Source organism: Cynoglossus semilaevis, chromosome 17 (genome assembly GCF_000523025.1).
Source record: "Cynoglossus semilaevis isolate Cse_v1.0 chromosome 17, Cse_v1.0, whole genome shotgun sequence".
In the NCBI taxonomy this organism is placed as follows: Eukaryota; Metazoa; Chordata; class Actinopteri; order Pleuronectiformes; family Cynoglossidae; genus Cynoglossus; species Cynoglossus semilaevis.
Genome location: NC_024323.1, coordinates 11,015,063 through 11,033,018, shown reverse-complemented (window position 1 = coordinate 11,033,018; position 17,956 = coordinate 11,015,063). Strand labels below are relative to the sequence as shown.

The 17,956-nt window shown below is 42.7% G+C and overlaps 1 protein-coding gene across 1 annotated transcript in view; it reads right to left on the bottom strand.

The window, feature by feature from the left end:
- cacna1ha (calcium channel, voltage-dependent, T type, alpha 1H subunit a) overlaps positions 1-17,956 on the bottom strand; it is an 88,945-nt gene that overhangs the window by 57,952 nt on the left and 13,037 nt on the right. The window contains exon 2 of the mRNA XM_017040620.2: positions 15,419-15,553. The gene's annotated coding sequence lies outside the window, so the exon portion shown is untranslated. The remainder of the gene's footprint in view (positions 1-15,418; positions 15,554-17,956) is intronic.

Sequence of the window (17,956 nt, the reverse complement as noted above, 5' to 3'; positions counted from 1 at the left end):
GGCAATTGGATTTGACAATCAATTCATACTCCCATGATGCCTTGGACATTGATCAACAAAGTGTATGTGTTTAGTTTGGTGTGGTGGAGGAAGACGCAGCAGAAAAACACATCAGCGTGTGTTCGTGGGTGTTAATGAAGTGAATTGGTGTAAATCTGAGTTCTAAGCAGCCCTTCTTTTAGGTCACGAACGCTGAGCACACACACAGTCAGCTGATAATACAACCAAGCTACCAAGCAAGAAGGAATGATTGAAAGCAATCATTTACATTTAAATCCCTCAGACATTTGGACACCAACACATAACATAACACATAAAAATATTTTTTGGGCCTAAAAAAAAGGAGAAGAAGAAATGATTGAAAGCAATCATTTAGATTTAAATCCCTCAGACATTTGGACACCAATCCAATCTGTCTGAACAGGTGAAAACAATTAGGGAGCACATTGTTAAAAATGCACCCAAATGTATGAATTGTTCTGTCTGAACAGGTAAAAACAATTAGGGAGCACATTGGTAAAAATGCACCCAAATGTATGAATTGTAAGCAGGGCACTGAAAGAGTTAGCAGTGGAGGACTCCGGCTGAGAGTCAGAGGAAAAATCCATCTCAGTTACTCATGTGAAAAAGTCCTAGAAAGCAGCGAGGAAGCCGGTGCCTTCCAGGCACGACTCATTTTTATAAGGCTGTTCACAGCTGTATATTGAATCAGACGGTCCGTCCACTCAGTGTGAGTCACACGGAGACACTGCAGTTTTAAATTGTGCATATTTATTACAGGCAGCAGGAAGACGGGGCTGTTTTAGTGACAGCGTTCGGTGAAGTCAGTCATCACTGCAGACTCCCTGATGAACCCACCACCAATGGACAAAGACAGAAGTTCAGTCTGCAGACCACTTTGCACAGTCTCTGCAGTGCATTAATCAACTCGTTAATTCATCTCATCAACATGACAGTCTGCCAACTGTTATCAACAACAGTGCAACAGAAACAACCACGGTCTTTTAAACGATATTTTTTCCTTCACTGAATCCATCGTTGTTTCCTGTTTCCTGTCTGTAAAATTTTGATTTTATGAGGAAAAACCAAAACTACTTGGTGAGTGTTTTTTTGAGTCTGTACCTTTCATTTCATTTGTCAGTCACAGTATCAGGTCCAGCTGACCTCTGGTCAGCACACACCGCACTTAGTGTTGGCCAGCAGTACTGTCTCCAGCTCTGCTCCCATTAGTTGGTCAGATAATAGTCAGTATTATGTTATAGTGGAAGAAAATGCGTCTCTTCACACTCAGTACTTAATTTATCTGTACAGTACACACTGCCACCAACATGAATCAATACAAATGCCAGCTCGTCCCACAGATAATCAATACTCATCCCTCAGCTCCCCCAGTCCGTCTTCCATTCCTCAGCAGTCCTGACTACTCTCTCACCCCCTCCCCCATCACCACGTCCCCATCCCATCAGCCCCGATTCCCGACTCCCACGCTTTCCTCAGAAAGCATTTTTCTTCTGGCTTTTATCATCTCTCCGTCCGTCACTGGAGTCTAACTGCTGTGAGTTTTGAAGTCAATAACAAAAGATGAGAAAAGCCACTTCACACCGAACGATGACATGACACAGGAATAAAGGAAATAATTGACACTAAATGTCACTGACCTTCAAGAATAAACACCTTTTTACCCAAGAAATGTGTGTGTGACTGACAGGGCGAGAACACAATGAAGACGTCAGAGAAACCTTCACCTTAATGAATCAGAACAACACCGAGCCGGAAAAAATGACTCCTCCAGACAACGACATCATCGGTGTCTCTGTGCACTGCACTTCTCCGTGTCCTCTGGTCCGTCTTGGTCCAATAGACATTATGCATCCATCCATCTTTTTGCTAATCCGTTCATCCCACTCACCCACTCCCACGTCCTACACTCTGGGGACTGGGGTTCTCTCATTAGGCCTGATGACGTACAGTGTGTGAGGGCGGGAGGACAGAGCGCTCCTATTTTCACAGGGTTTCCCTCAGCAGCAGCAGCAGCAGCAGCAGCAGCAGCAGCATCAGCAGCGTGGAAACTTCCAAACCGAACATGTGCAGACATTAGAGTGTGTCACGACTGCGCTACAAAAAAGCTAATAAAATATGCATATTTGTGATTTATTATTAAAACATAGCCGAGTGGAAGACAGAGGAATATGAAAGTCAGTCTGAAATACTTGGAGAGAATGAAAGCAGCAGTGAGGTCTCCTCAGTCTGACCCTGACTTCAAACTCAATTTTGAACCAAAAAAAAAAAACCACACTCTCACTCACAGACCTGCAAATGTATCCAAAGACACAAGGCAGCTACATAGATCAGGTATACACCCCCACGATTTCCTCACATGTTTTCAGCTCATGTTCTGTTTAAAGATACAAATCTTTAATCAAATTTAACTCCTGGGAAAAATTACATCCAATAATTAGCCGTCCAGCTTCTTATCACGGTGATCATAAACCAGTGATGATTCATCCTCATCAGTCATGACAATTATATTATATCTATTCATGATTAATCGTGATTAATCCATAGCTGTGATTAATCAATCAGATAAAGAACTCTAATATTTTTTAGAGCAGGTTTTGCTGCTGATCAGTACTGCAGTTTAGCCCGTCTTGAATCTGTTTGGTTACTGTAGTACTCCTGTGACTACACTGTGAGTTTTACACCACTTGACATCAGAAACACAATTTTCTATAAGCAGCCGAGACGCCTCGCTAAAGATCATCTGCAGGGACTATCTGAGGCTTTTACTCCGAGAGGTTCAGAGGGATTCTTGACGAAGTTTCAAATAAACCAAACCAAAGACAATATGAGGACGTAGCTGTGGGGCGAGCACCAACACCACCAACAAAACGTTCTTCTCTCTTTGTTTTCTTTCCCTCCTTCACTCCTGTTTATTTCACGGCTGCTCCACCTTTGTTACTCTGAAACAAAACAATCTATGAGCGAAGTGCAGATTGATTAAAGCCGTGTCTTCATTTATTCACACAGTAACTGCTGTTAGAATGATTCACTGTAATGTGACTGGGTTTTTTTTCATGTTGATGTTAAGTGAGTTGTAAATGTAATTACTGCATGTGTTCACAGACACACAATCCATAACAATGTCATTCCATGGAGATCACTGTGTAAGCTTTATTCATTTATGCTGATGTGATTTTTTTTTCTTATCTATATTTCACATCTTAACCAAGAAGCAGTGTAATGTTAATTATTTCTCAGATTGATGCTGTGGATATATGGGAGATAATTAAATTGTTAGAGATCATGTAAATTCATCTACGTGTGGTATTTTTAGGGTCGATGTTGCTTTAGAGAAGAACAAAATTATTCATGTAACTTTTTTTACGTGGATGTTGGCTTATTTTATGTTTACCAGTTGAACATCAAACACCGTGCTACATTCGCTTTCTTTCATTTGTGTTGTTTTTTTCTGGGCACTTTTTAGCCTCTGTTATGGCTCCCAGGCGTAAGTCAGACTCATCTGATGTTTTCATGTCCTAGATCAGTGGTTCTCAAGCTTTTTCTATTTATCTATTGAGTTACGCAGCACCGTAGGAACGAGACTGCGATGTAAGTCGAGCGTGTAAGCCACTGAGTCATGAATGTTGCATTTTTCTGCATTGCTATTCTGTCGTGTCTGCACTCACGCTCCTTTCATCTCTTCTAGGCAAACAGAACACACACACTCACACACTCACACACACAGGGGTTCGCTGCCTGCTGGCCTCTTGAAAAGGCTAATAGCCATTTGAAATACAAAGACCGGCAGTTTCCAGGGCGTCCTCGCCACCCGCACCCCTACTGGTGACTTCAAACCGGTTCAGAGAGAGAGAGAGGCGGAGAGTGAGAGCGACTGAGGTGAAAAAAGAGAGAAGAGACACATACAGAGGGATAAAGACAAGAGGAGGGATGAAGAGAGCACTTAACAGACGAGGACGGTGCGAGGGAACGTGTTGAAGTTGCAGTAATGACGGCCACATCTGAATTCTAATCTGCTGGTGTATGACATCTGTCAGATTATCAACACATACTGCATATACAGACCATATAAGCCCTGGTAATTTTATATGTTGCTGTCTGTGAAAACATCATACTGTTGCTGAAAGAAAAAACATTAAAAGAAATGTTCTGACATTTTCACTCATCATGAAAAACAACATGCAATCTGACAAGCGCTGTTTCATGTTCTTCTGCCACACCATTACATCTTCACAAAGACATTAAAAAAACAGGGCTTTCAATTATCGATTATTTTGAGCCAGATTTTCAAAGCTCAGAGGTCACTAATGGACAGGTGTTGAAAAACAACACACGCTCACTACAAACTAAATCCATGGACTTAGAGACTGGGGTTTGAACCAAAATAAATCATTTTAGTTCATTAACTTTGAGAGCGAGCGGTTACAGGACAGTAATGTTCCTCTCTATGTTCCTCCCCTCAAATCTCAAATGACTCCAGACTGGGACCAAAGGCTTGGTATTATTATATCACCTCCTCTGTCACGTTAGTGCCGTGTTAGTTTTTTCGAACCACACATTCATGCATCAAGATTATAGAAAATTATACAGCATCATCACAGTTCCTCAGTGTGGCCAGTGTTTATTTTTTAACATCAGATTTTATCAGAAAGAAGAGCAAAAACAAACAAACTGTCAGGACATTTTCAGGACTTTGTCTTCTTTTTACTTCTACTCCAATAAATTCCATTTGCAACCAGTGGACATTGAACATCCAGTCCAATTCATGTCCCCTCTATTGACAACAGGTTTCCTGCCGGTAAGAAAGATGGCAGCAAAAGCCGGAACGCAGAAAACGAAAGTCGGAATGAAAAAAAGAAATGTTTCATAAACTCTTTGCCAAATCCGCAATTCAGTTAAAGCAATCTCACAGTTCAGTGAAGCTACAAAACAAACGGCAGAAGTTGCTGCTAACGAGGCGTGTGCTGCATATGCTGTTTACACACACACACACTACATCATATAATTAATACTCTTTTCCTTTCATTAGCCAAAGGATGAATAGCAACACAGAGACCGAGGCTGGAGACGCCGTATTGATTAGTGTGGCCTCGGAGCCACAGCTGCGCGTTGACCACGGCGCTGACAGTGAAAAAGGCCAGGCCACAGCCGCTCCTGTTTACTGTTGAAGACAATCGGCAGAGACCGCGGAACGATTAATCACCGTGAGAGGAAGGAACAGAAGACGTGTCCTCAAATGTTAGCGCTATGAGTGTGCGGAGAAGTATTTGGTTGGGTTCGTGTGCGAGGTCAGGAGAGTGCGATCGACCTGCTTCTCTGTGTTGAATAATGAAAAAGTTCTAAAAGGTGGACTTTAAAAAGAAGGTCCAGCCCAACGTGAGGATTTGATGAAGACGAGGTCAGGAAAAGGAACATGGATGATGGGAATGACAGAGACCGATTATAATAATGAGCAGACATCCAGACGGCTGCTGTGAAGTCTCACTACACTTGCAGTAACTTCTTTGCAGTCCTGACATACTCAGCTGTGTATGCTGCAACATGCCAGTGTGTGTGTGTCCTGGTGTGTGTGTGTGTGTGTGTGTGTGTGTGCGTGTGTGCAGCTGTGCATTCCAATCAGAGAGCTTTAACCCTCTCACCCCTGGTGAGGGCCCCGCCTCACCGCCATCTCCTGCACATTATCCATTAATACCCGCTGCTTTGCTGCCATCTGGACCAGTGTGTGTGTGTGTGTGTGTGTGTGGTATTCACAGAGTTGTTTTTTTTAACAATAATGAGTCTTGATAGAATTGTTTTACAAACTCATGTGATACACTGATGAAGTGGAAAGCTGTGTCATAGACGGTACCTACAGCTCAGTGGGGAATACGTCAACGTGCAGTGTGTGTGTGTGTGTGAGAGAGAGAGAGAGAGAGAGAGATCTGAACCTGTATCACAGTGAGGACAGAGAGCAGGAAAATGTTCACAGTCAGTTCTAATTTCATTACCAGAGGAATATTTCAACCCAAAAAAAATGGGAAACAAAGTCTTGAAACTGACTCTCGTCACATCGACAAAACCACAGATAGAAATATTAATATGAAATAATATAAAAGAAAAATAGAAATATTAAAAATGGAGACATAAAATTGAACCTTCACAGAAAGTGAGCAGAGCTTTTATACCGTTTTGTTTTCAATTTCAATTATTATAAATATTAATATAAATATACGTGTGGCACGATTTTCATGTATCAGTTCAACATGACGTCGACAAATCACTCTTCATCTCTGGGTGTGTGTAACACACACACACACACACACAGGCAGATCATCTCCGTGGACCTGACTTGACTGGACTCACTAATGAGTGTGTGACCCACGCGAGGCGTCAACTCGCTGGACAAACGTCTTCTCTGCCTCCCAACAGTCTGTACGTGTTGTGTCAGTGTGTGCTTGGGTGCATGTGTGTGTGTGTGTGAGGACAAAACTTCCTCTCCGTGACCACTTCCTGTGTTCGCGACGTCAATCACTTGCTTTACTTGTCATACCGTTTTTTTCCCGGTGTGTGTGTGTTTCTGTTTCTGATGGCGGTGGGATTATAACATATGTTCATCACAGAAGGATTACACTCCAGTGGTGTGCTGTAATCCCAGTTCAGCTCTCGCAGTAAAAAGCTGCTGTTACTGACTCCACACACACACACACACACACAGAGAGAGAGAGCATGTGTGGAGTCCTGACCTGCAGAGATTGTGAGTGTGGGGTCACTGGACCTGTGCACCACCCAATGGTAATCACCTCCTTGTCCCGTGGACCAATCAAAGCTCTGTCTGATAGAACAGATGGTAAAGACTCCGTAATCTGAAGGTTTGACTTCACTTTAAGCTTTTGTCTGTTTCATTTCTTTAAAAATATATTTATATCTTGATAATGTCGTCCTTCGTATCAGGACGACATGGAAGTCATCGAACAACTGACCGATGAAGAAAACTGAAATAGTTTGAACCGTAAATATATCTGCAACGTTTCAACATGCACTCCTATATTATTGTATTTGGACTCAACAGCTCTGCTGGATGATGTATGATCCACATTCATGCACATATATAATGAAATATATGTTACGTGATCAAGACGTCCTCTAGTTCACCTGTCCATTTTGTCTAAGTGAATATAAAAAATTCAGGGACTGTAAGCAAAACAAAGAATACAATATATTCTTTGTTGTGTGGTTCAAAGTGCAGGTGACCTCCTGACCCCCACATACTGTGATTACTGGTATTCTCACTTTGCCTTACAAATGTAACTGGGTTTGATGTCACCAACGGTCACAGCTGGATTTCTTTTTTACGTCTGAACAGACTGGACTGGACTGGATCCGTCACCTCTGCCTGACAACAAAGCAGTTGATCTGTCACCTCTGCCTGACAACAAAGCAGTTCTGAGTTCCTCCATCCATATCCGTCCTCTGAGACATTTTAAAGCACTAATCCTAACGGGACCACGCACCCGCCACCTGAGTCACCATCATCCCACACATGGAGAATGACAGGTTAAATAAAAGCCAGCGTTCATAAATCACTCTGATGCCAGTGTCTTTTAAAGCATCAGCTCGTGTCCACCTGAAGAATTCCATTAACTCTAGCTGCGCTTCCTCTGTTATTTATGTTTTAATCACTTAGAGTCTCGACCAACTGGTCGTCTCCCTCAAACCGGTGCATTCCTTTGAGCTTTGTATCCAAAGTGTGAGTGGTGGAGAGAAACAGCACCTGTCAGCTGATTTACGGACGACTGGGAAGCTGCACCGTGCAGCTGCTGTCAAGCACAGATCAAAAGGAATTCCTTGGAAGACTGGAGTAAAAATGAGAAAATAAGGGGCGGGGGGTAGGAGGTGGCAGCTGAATGAATCCACATTGGTTAGAAAACGTTTCAATTCTGTCACTGGAGACCGCTCCCTGCTCCCTGAGTTTAAACATTCGGACGCAGGATGTGGTGAAAATTCAAACACAAAAACAGCAGAATTCTGTTCAAATGCTCTGATTAATGTATCATCTGTTAAAAGTTAAATTTTGAAATCGATCCGTGAAGAGCTGAAATGCCACTTGTACCACAGAAAACCAGACTAAAGTTTCAGACTAACACCAACCAAACACACGACTCTCGACTCGGGTAAATATTCATATCCAGTGATGGTGTTGGTGAGTGATGGTCCACTGTGGACACGAAGGGGGGGGACGCAAGAGGGGGAGGTGGAGGAAGTCAGGGGAGAGACAGGCGGCTGCTGAGTGTCATAATGTCCACAAGTGGGACGGAGGAATAACTTGCCATCATCAAAGTGAGGGGAAGGTCAGAGGAGGAGGGGACTTAGCAGAAGTGTGTCAGTGTGTGTGTGTCAGTGTGTGTGTGTGTGTGTGTTTGTTCGTCGTTGGACCAGATCAGGTGATTGATGCAGTTAAAAGCTTATTATCCCTGAGTATTAAAATTAAGAAAGAGAGATTTATTCAATCAAATATTTTGATATTTATGATCCATTTCCGGACTCAGCATATATTTATTTCTACTCACAAATGAGTGTAGAAATGACTGAAGTCTCAGACACATCGTGTGAGGAATGAGGGAACAGCAGCTACTGGGGGGAAACAGGAGCGTTGATGCAGGGACGGAGTCAAGACCACAGGACAACTGATGGTCAGCTCCAATTACCAGGAAATACACTCCTTCAGGCATATGACACTGGTGGGTAAGCACTACTCCATGACAGCTGTGTGTGTGTGTGTGTGTGTGTGTGTGGCAGGAGGTGGCACTTATGTGGGCTTTTCCTATAGTGCTCACGGTTTCAAATTTATTACTCATGTATTTTTGTCTGGCACCAAACAGTTTGGCACCAACGACATATAAATGTACTCTCTCGAATAAAGTGATTGGAATTCAGATGCACTGGGAGGTTTCTTTTATTACACACACACACACACACACACACAGCTCTAACACTGACACACGCAGTTCACAGTCAGGAATACTGTACTGTTCCATCTTGAAATGGAGCAACAGCCGAGGTATCGTTTACTGTGACCATCATGAAGACGCTCTGTCTGCACGGGAGATCCGACAGTTAGGTCTGTACTTCATAATGCATTCAAGTCCAGTAGTTGAAGTAGAGAGCTTTAGGTTTTTTAAATAAAAGAAAAAAACTTTCTTTCTGCAGAACCCCCCATTGTCCTCAAAGAACACCGCATTGACGCATTCACAGCCATTGCTTCAAAACTGCATATAACAAAAGTACTAAAAAGAAAAATATTCCAATTGAAACATATTTTTTAATTTGTCGTCCCCTCTGAGGCCCTGCCCCCAGCTTTGGGAACCCCATGCTAAGAGAGAGAAGGTCTTGTGATTTGGGGTTTTTTTTTGTTTTCATTTTCTGTCAGAAGTCGGAAACGGTGGTGCATTGAGAGGCAAATGATATTTTCGGCTCCGGCCCAACAGCAAGCCTGGAAGGCGTCTTTGTCTGCAGGAAGCCAAGTCTCCAGGATGATGAACTGCATCGTGTGGCTGGGTCTGTGGAAAGTCCTGGGACACTCTCTTAGTGCAGTTTCCAATTCTCAACTGTGATGCAGGAACTGTTCTGACATCCTTGTTTTTGTTTGTTTTGGGTTTTTTTGTGAGGTCTGATGAACATGATTGGCCTGATTTTGACGTAACATACGTCATTTACGTTAATGTAACGGCAGGACGCTCTGTGATGCTGCTGCCTGAGTTTTTAATGTAAAGACGCTCTGTGATGCTGCTGCCTGAGTTTTTCCACAGTCAGATTCTGCATTCTTGTCACAGCTACAGCAAACATCAAACATACACTGCCTGTGTCTGTCTGCTCTTTCATGTTGGTTAAACTGAACTGAACCACTCACAACAAACTAGATTTGTCGATCTAATACTGTATGTCGCCCTAGATTCCATAAATTGTTGATATTCCCAACAGACTCCCATGTAACGTCTGTCACATGTCGATCTCTTCGCTGCCTCCCTGGAACTGTGACTCCATCCAACATTAATATTTATATCCACGCTGCAGTTTCCATGAACGCATCATCCAAGGACAGGGCAAAAAGTTCTAGAACAGATGTAATACTTTTCTCTGATTTTAATAACTAAAGCATGAAAAGACTCTTGTCCGTCAACGTAAATGTAAATGTAAACCAGGGAAAAGGCAGATAATGGGGGTGACCTGGTTTGAAAGACCCTCAGAATTTCAATAAGAAGGAATTTTCTTGATGAAAACACGACTTTCACAAGTGTTAGTATCTAATTGGAGGTTTGCTGGTGTCAAATCAATAGTCTCATTCCAGAACTTTCCACTGAGAAGAATGAAAAAAACACCTGACTGTGACTAATATAAAGGGAAAATGACCTGTTATTAAAATCACTTCTGTTGAACAGAGCATCGCCCTGGTCTCTGAATGTGCTGACTGAATGATAGCACTTTGCTCTAATTAGCTTCAGGCTAACTCACCAGTCACGTGTGTGATTTTACAAAGTCGGAGTCATTTAAACTTAAGACTTATTTCTATAAAGGATTAATTTTTTGCAGCTCCTCTGATTCCCTCCGCAGGGCAGTTTATTTTTCTTACAGTGCACTTCAAATCTAACGAAAAATCAATGAATACAAGGTAAAAAAAAAAAAAAAAAGCGAAGAGAATCACTCTGATAAAAGCAGTAATGCCATTATATTTGGTTTAGAGAAATGCTGGATTTTTGTAACTCCATCAACACATTGTTTTGAGATCTAACGATGTTACATCATATGTGTTTTTGTCATATAAATTTCTAAAAAAAATTATAAATATTTAGAACCTTATTCTCTCCCTTAACGTTTTATCATTGGGGCAAAAATATATATAAATATTTATTTAACCTTATTCTCTCCCTTAACGTTTTATGAATTTTTATATAAATATTTAAAATGTATTAAAAACATAATTCCACTTCTTTTGTTCGCTCCATATAATGTGTCCTCCTTGTCCTTTACAGCCGTAATGAAATTCTGGTGCGTGGCCACTTATCTATATCATCATGAGAAATATTAGTCCAACAGTAAAAGCAATAATATCTTTAGTTGAAGGGAAGGACGTGCACAAGGACACTTCATTTAAATGTACACCCTGTTAGACCACCCTCCCTCCCTTCCTCACCCTTTCACTGAGCAGACATGCTAACCAACCAGCAGAAATCAGTGGTGCAGTAAGAGGGAAGTGATAGCGTGACTGCATCGGTCCATCCAGCTGAGTTCACAGCGCCACAGCCAGGCTGGTGACACCACTGCTGGGAACTGCAGCTCACTTCCTGCTGGAAATGATAAGCCTTTGGAGTTTGAAACAGGCTCGGAATGTGGCGTCACACTCGCACGTAAACACTGATACCGACAAACACGCCTCCAGAGACGGACCCTAAATCCCACTCCTCCTCTGCAGGGGGTGCTGTGAACACAGCTGTAACGTTCTAGTCCGTGAGTTGAGTAAAGGATGAGTAAACTTTTTTTTTACTATGTTATAACGTTGAAAATGCACCAATTTCCAATAGTTACCGACCTAACCCTCGCCCTTCCCGTTCTCTTCAGGGCCTGTCTGTTTGTGTGTGTGTCATTATTCACTCAGGATGTATTTACTGAGAGTGTCTGCCCTGGGACACTGAAGAAATCAGATTGGCAGCAACATGTCAGTGCGGAGTGCCACGATGGAAAAACAAATCTCTGTCAATTCAAAAGGGCTCACTCATCCGACACATCTGTCATTTTTATTTTTTTATTTTTTGGTAGAAGATAAGCTTCCCTGAGCAGAATTCAGAGCAGCAGTGAGTGACTGCCACTCCTGTGGATTCTTGGAACACTCTACCTAGAGCTATAGGAAGAAGAAAAAAATAAAAACTTGTTCCATTATTCTATTATCTTAAAAATAAAAACTGTCCTTTTGCCGCAGCAGTGTTGCTGAGAGTATACGTCCATCACAGAGGTGACCTGAATCAGAGACTCTTCTACAAACTGAGTTCAGGAGAATTAACAAAGACACAAAGAAGGTGAAGCTGAAACAAAATCCTGGCTGTTATAACCACCTCCCACCGAGGGCTCTGTCCTTCTGTTGGGTTTTTTTTTGTTTTATATAGAAAGAAAAAAAGAGTGGATGATGTCATGAAGGTTTCCAGGGCGACCTGTGACTGAACCCTGAGGCCTTGTGTTACAGTAGAGTCGGAAAGATGTGGTCACTGGGCTGTCAATAATAAATGATCTGTAACTAATGATGTGTGTGTGTTGGTGTGTAAACAGGTTGTACACAGATACGTTTCCAGCAGGAAGAGGATATGTTTTGCGCACGCTGTCGGTGTGAATGTGTGTATGTGAGTGTGAGTGTGTATGTGTGTGTGTGTTGTAAAAGCTAGAAGTAATTAAAGCGAGAGGTTTATCGAGTGTAAAACGTTCCTCAGCGCAGCGGGACAGTAAAAATCCCTCAGAAACCGTTTACCTTACACTGACTCGTCACTCGCCGCGTTATTTAAATCTCTCTACAGTAATGGACACGATCGAGTGCATGACCATGGTGGTAATAACGTGTGTCTGTGGGACTTTCCTATTGACAATCAATATATATTTTGCTAATCTGTTTTTTTCCAATACTACTACTACTACTACTACTACTGCTGCTGGTACTACTGGTACTACTACTACTGCTACTACTGGTACTACTGCTACTACTGGTACTACTGGTACTACTGCTACTACTGGTACTACTGCTACTACTGCTACTACTGCTACTACTGCTACTACTACTGGTACTACTACTACTGCTACTACTGGTACTACTGGTACTACTAGTACTGCTACCTCTAGTGTTTTTTCTACTACTACTTCTGTTACTACTACTAATAATAATATAATCCATAATACATCAAATCAATTGCTCTCAAAGTGGTGGGGCGAGACATCTCTTGTGGGCGCAGATTTATTAATAGGGGACTAAATCAAGGCAAATTAATTTTTTTCCAGTCTAATGAGAATGTCAGTGGGCAGGAATGGCAGGAATATTGTTCTGCCGAGATTTGAAGCAACAGCTGTGAATATTTGGACTGTGAATATATTTTCTGTAGAAAATGCTTGGGAGCCACTGTATAAAAGAAAGAAAAAGTGTGGTACATATATATTAAATTAATGTGTTATTTACTGTAGTTTACCTCTTCTTTTAATACGTCTGTTCGAGTCTCGGTCTAATTACCCGCTCCACGTGTACACACTGGGTTCATGACAAGAGGTCAGGGTTTGGATTATTAATGAAGAGATCAGTCGGTGGAGTGTGGAGGAGGTCACTTCCTGCAGCGGGGTCCTACGACCTCAACTTTCACACTTCTCGAAAAACCTACGCCTGTTCCTGTTACACTGCACGCACCAGGAATAAACTGCATTTAGCAGCGAGTATAACATAAGACCAAATGACATAAATCCACAATAAGAACAGGATCCACCCACTCCGTCCTATTGTTAGAATGTCTAAAGGCAGTTGCACAACTTTCTCTCTCTCTCTCTCTCTTCCATTCCAGCAGTGCACCAGTCATTAGTCACACACACACAGCCACTTTATGACATTACTTTTCTATTTTTAACTGTCAGGAGCCAGATTAGAACCAAACACAGGAGATGAGGAAATCTGTTCTATGTTCTTCCTGCTGTCACTGACAGTGGTTACACAACCAAGCCTTCCTCTACATAAGCGTCATTACTCAGCTGTAAATTCCAAATTGTTTAAATGCATTAGACATGACTCCAGTCTGCCCTCCTTGTGGCCGGGGTGAGCGGTGACAACACAAACATCGGTTTCTGGTGAACAGCAATCAACACGGTCCACGCCAGATCAGATGTGACAGATTTTTACAGATTATTCTGTTTCCAAGAATTTGAACACATTCCTTTCTCACTGAATGAGCAGTTTAAAAGACACATCTCTATGGTCAAAGGTCAAAGGTTAGATGTCTAGATTCTCCAGTGGGTCCAGAGAAGATGCAGCAGCTACAGGTTGGACAGATTTGAAACTAAGGAGTGTGATTGGCTGTGATAACAATATACAGTCTTTACAGCCTTGTAAAGAAGACAAAGAATTCTTATAAACTTGGCAACAGATTTTGAAGTTGGCCCTCGCTGGTTGGAAGCGGTACTACAGCAATAGCATCTCTAATATGCCTCTATAACAGTCTGTGTTGGGCTGCAGTAGGATAACGTGGAAAATATTCAACAAAAAACCTTGGGTGTTCAAACTACGACCTCTACGATGTGCCTTCAACGACTGCCGTTCACCACAGACACCAGCTTCACCCACAGTCGTCCCCAACCTATCACTGAAGATTTGAAATGGTGCAGCTTCACACTACACCCGTAGAGGCAGAAGCCACTTCTCAGCAGCGCTGCCAAAGTCTTAAAACCACCAGCTGGTGCAGAGAACATTGTGGCCCAGGCTTTACGGTCCAGCCAATTCACATTTGCATGTCAAATTATTTAATTCTGTTCAAACAGATGGAATGTGTAGGAAAATATAGGTTAACACGGCATGAAAACGACTGTACTGCGCCTATGAGAAGTTTAGGGCTCAGGAGGAAGGATGAGGAAAAGGTGGAGGTGGAGAAGAGGGGAGGGGAGGTATAATATTGTTGGGTTATTTGAATCGAGGCCTTTGAACCATCATAATATTTCATCTTCTGTGGACAGTGTTAGAAAAGAGCAAAAGAAAACTGCAATTATTTGTTCCAGAAAAAAAGAGCAAAAAGTCGGTGAGAATCAAATACAGTCAGCTTGAAAACCAGTTAGAGGCTGAGCAGAAGAATTGGAGTTGGTTCATGATGTTAGTGCCACATTTGAGTCTTCATCTGTGCAGTCTGTCTGTGATGTGGTTCATTTGTGTCTGTGACTTTAACCCCGATGACCTCGTACCAGTGTGAACCCAAAACAGACAAAGTTCATTTATAAAATATGTATGATCTGTAAGTGACTTTGATCAACTACGTAAGGATGCAACTTCCGCCTCCTGCTGTCCTGAGGTGCACATTATCATCAAGGCCAGCATATCAATTACGACAGAGTGGTTGAGGAGTGTTTGCAAAAACATTAGCTTAGCTGACACTAAAAAAAAAGCTGCCTTGAAAGAGCTTCACTTTGAATATGTTTAATTCATAAGGCACCAAAACTGGGTAGGTGATGAATATGGATTAGCTGTTTTATAACTGCACACACACACACACACACATAGACAAGGTAAAATCTGGCAGATGCACAGACACTTAAAAATGAGTTTCTTATATATTAAAGTAAATATGGTAAACCATCACATTTAAGAAAATCACAGAGCAGAGCAGAACTATTTTACCTTAAGAACACTCTTCTAATTACTTACATCTACGTCTCCAGCAGCCATCACGGTGGTTGAAAGTTGATTAGCTGCTTCCACTTTTGTTTGGGTCCATGAGTGGCGCCTCCTGGTGTACATTAAACCACAGCAGGAAAGGTCCAGAGAGATGACGTGCAGAGTCTAAGAAAGAAGCAGACATTGTTGGGAAATTAAATTTAAACACACATTTTCACACAGTTGACCACATTTTACCAACAAAAACATTCATTCATCACACGAACGCAGCGACTGTTGTTCACATCTACTGGAGTCATCACACGAACACAGCGACTGTTGTTCACATCTACTGGAGTTCTGACGTCAATGTTCACACCACAATGAAGTGAAACGGGGACGTGAATCGCAGTGTGAAAATGTTGCCGTTAAAGCTTTAGGTGCAGTGTGAACTGACGGTCAACATTACTGATCATCTTTGGTGCTGTTTATCAGGTCACTGAACGACACACACACTAAGAACAACAGCCATTTTTCTTGTCTCGGTCAGCTGGGGAGTTTTCTGGATCTTTTCTCTGGGAGTAGAAACAAGCTGTGACAAGAAAACGCCTGAAGAGAAGAAGTGGTGAGAATTTACTAAAGAGTCAGTTCAGAGAAGCTGGAGCCGCAGAGGTCGGATAAATAAAAGGAAACAGAAACACAGGCTCTGGACTGAGTAAAAATAATGGCAGGTTATTTAAACCTGTTTCTGCTAAATAAATAAAGAGCACCTGTCATTACCATAATACGACTGTAATGATGTCATCAGGAAAACAAATTAAGCAGAGCAACAAAATGAAGCGCTAATACCAAGTACTGTCTGCAGTCATTACACAGGCGATCATTTGCCTTTGACACAGAAAGTCTCTCTAATGTTGACTGATGATGATGACACGGTGGGTCAGGGTCAGGGCCAGGGTCAGGGTCAGGGTCAGGGTCAGTTTGTTATTGTCTGAGTGACCAGGAATCAAGGCAAGAACACACTTTTTAAATCACATTTTTCTAAATCATAGTATTTCCTTTCCCTCCCTCTTTTTCTCTCCCCCTCTGTCTCTCTCCCTCTGTTCCCTTTCTCCCACACACACACACACACACACTCTCTCTAACAGACGTGAAGAAGACACGATGAAGCCTCGCAAACCAGCCCTGAGTGTGTTTACTGTTGGGAACTGTGTCCAAGGTTTTATTACGATTTGTACTTAACATTGAGATGATGCCCTGGGGGTGTGTGTGTGACACACACACACACACACACACACACACACAGAGACACTGGGTCATCACAGTGGGATCTCCACAGCCAGGAACAGTGGACGTGTTAGAGCAGTGTTTTATCCAGATTATATCACCGGGGATAAATGACCAAAGTTATGCAGATTTGTTCTTACTGGGAGGCCGGGGGGGCAGGCAGTTAAAGGAATTGTGTGTGTGTGTGTGTGAAGACATGCAGAATTCCCACTTTTTGTGAGTCAGCGCTGAAAGAGAAGAGAGAGTGATGGAAGTGGAAGAATGAGGACGCCACCGTGTCAAAGCAGAACAGACTGGAAGACGGCATCGGTGTCGAACGTACGACTCCAGACAAAATGTACTCCAACATTTAAAGGTCTCTCTCCCTCTCTCTCTCTCTCTCTCCCTTTTCTCTCTTTCTTACAGGGATACTGCAGAGCTGGGGGTGGAGGTTACTTTCCTCTTCCTCCCTTCTCCTTTCAGTTCCCAGGTTTTGCGGAGACCTCGTACACAAAGACATACAGCACACACTCACACACACACACTCACACACACACACACACACACACACACACACAGTGGTCACATTTAACCACAGCAGTGCACTCAGACGTAAGTGTATAAAAGTGTTTCCAGGTTATACTGCAGTTCAAACACACAAGAACAGAAGAAGTAGAAGAGGAAGAGGGGGAGGAGGAAGAGGAGGATGGAGGATGGAGCCGAGGGGAGCGGGGTGATTCTGTTGCTATGCAACCAGACTGTGCTGTTTGAGAGCATCCACACCATCCACGCTGCGATGAGTTAACGCAATGTGCGCACACTGACAGTGGAGCGTGCGTGCGCCCACACACAGGCGGCACCAGTGGAGAACTGCAACACAGACTGGCACAAACGCTCAGATGGCCAATTCCCACCATCGGAATATCTGACGCATGCTTTCATTGTCATGCTTTGTCAAAGCTCTGCTCTCCGGGAGCGCGTTTGTGCCATCAGTGGACGGTCCACTGTTTAGTCATCAGAGCTTTGGTCTCATTTAAAAAGTCTAAAACTCTTCTTTTTTTCTTTCTGTGTTCCAGAGACAAAGTGTGAGAAGCTGAGACCTGAAGAACATCCAGTTCAGTCAGCGTTCTACTCTCTCTCTCTCTCTCTCTCTCTCTCTCCTGTGACCCACCAGGACAAATCATACAAATGCATGAATGGCTCCCGTTATTCATTTTCATATTAGCTTTATGTCCCAGGGAGTCATCTCTCAGGCAGAGCCGCGCTTCGCATTTATATGTCTTCAGTCATTTCAAAGTCAGGATGTGAGCTCCTGCATCCATG